Source organism: Elephantulus edwardii, unplaced genomic scaffold, assembly GCF_000299155.1.
Source record: "Elephantulus edwardii isolate Elephantulus edwardi_28Jun2011 unplaced genomic scaffold, EleEdw1.0 scaffold00030, whole genome shotgun sequence".
Taxonomy (NCBI): Eukaryota; Metazoa; Chordata; class Mammalia; order Macroscelidea; family Macroscelididae; genus Elephantulus; species Elephantulus edwardii.
Genome location: NW_006399780.1, coordinates 18,079,109 through 18,081,023, shown reverse-complemented (window position 1 = coordinate 18,081,023; position 1,915 = coordinate 18,079,109).

Sequence of the window (1,915 nt, the reverse complement as noted above, 5' to 3'; positions counted from 1 at the left end):
CTATCCATTCGTTTGTTGATGGGCCCTCAGGCTGCTTCCAACTCTTTGCTATTGTAAACAAAGCTGCGATAAACATGGGTGTGCATAAATCTGCTTGGATGGCAGACATGGTCTCACTGGGGTATATTCCCAGTAATGGGATTGCTGGGTCAAATGGTATCTCTATTTGCAATTTTTTGAGAAAGCGTCACACCGCCTTCCTTAAATTTTTTTTAAATCCCTCCCTCAATTCCATCCTGTAAACTTTTGATTTAAAATTGTTTATGTATGTATTGTGTCATAACTTTTGAAAATGGCTTTTAAATCCATTGGCTTAGTTCCCTCTGGGGCTTGATAGTATATAACAACAACAATAATCCCAACCATGGTTTTTGCCTGCAATGATACCCTATCTCTTCTGAATTTTACAGATGAAAGTAGCAGACATAAATCAGTATAATTCCATTGGTGGCACTGTTTATGAGTTTCCCCATTCTAGAACTGTTTGTCTATCTTTGTCCTGCTATGTCTTAATAAACCAAGATGCTCCTTGGGGGTTAGGATTCTGAAGCTCTGTCTGACATACTTTGGACATGTTGCAAGGAAGGACTACTCCTGAGGGAGGGATATCATTCTTGGGAAGGTGGAGGGACAGCAGAAGAGAGGAAGACCCTGGATGAGATGGATTGACTCAGTGACTGGAGTTATGGGGATGGGTGTGTTGAAGACAAGGAAGTTGGCACAGGATAGAGGAGGGTCCAGAGTTATTGTACATAGGGGTCACTATGAGTTGTAAGTGACTTTTTTTGGTGTTTTTTTAAAATTTTATTTTATTAACTTTAATGAACATTTACAGAGATTTTGGATTTCCATTCATTCATTGTTGCACATTTTTCCCTGCCCACCCCTCCCCTCCAGTTCACTCCTCTCTTTGAAGAGTAAAAGAAAAATTCTTTCATTGGTATATACAATCCCCCGCACTCCCTCACACTGCCCAGAGTACATGAGTTGCAAGTGACTTGATGGCACTTAACAATAACAGTAACAACAAAAAATATGGTGAGATTTTGGAGTGTTGGTTTCCCTGGAACAAAATGGCAATGAGACTGGGATCCAAAGATATGCCTCCTGATGAGATGATTGAGGCTTTGAGGAACAGTTGCTAAATAAGGGATTTCTTTATCCCAATCTGCCATGCTCTGGACCTTGATGGACTCAATACGGTAGATGTGATTGGATTCCATAGTCCCATGTTTTGGACAGAGTTCCTCGAGACTTTTAATAAGGAGCAATGTGTATTTCTCTGAGAATGTTTTCTGTCTGCTGTCTTCAGTTATAGGTAAAATGACCTTTGTTAATCTCTGAATGATCAGAAAAATAAGTCCTTGATTTTATTAGAAACTGAAATAAGATTTTAAAGCAGTTTTTACGTATGTCCAAAGTTTGTGTTTTAGTGTGTGATTGTAGCTTCAGACTCATAAATTTTGAGAGAAATTGCACATGATGAACTCTAACAAGATCCTCCCTCCCCAGTTATTTTCGTGGGTTTGTTTCTTATCATAATTTCCTTTATTTCATGGCTGGTGTCAGCAGCATGAGTTTTTCCTCCATTAAATCTGCTGCTAAGGACCTATCCAAAGTTGTAAAGAGCAAGGATGTCAGTTTAAAGACTAAGGTGTGCTTGGGAGCCATAGTATTTTTTTTTTATTAAGTCCTTGACAACTTTATTTTATTATTTTGTGTGTGTGTGAGGGACTCAATTTTGTAACCAATATGTCATTTTAAAATATATATATATGTGCCTCTAGAGCAGTAAACTGAAAGCTGTGGGGAAAGGGAGAAAAGAGCCCCCACCCAAACATCAGCCAATCCTGTATCACCCTGTTTTCGCGGGCCTTCCTTTGAACCAGCCAATCCTGTATCACCCTGTTTTCGC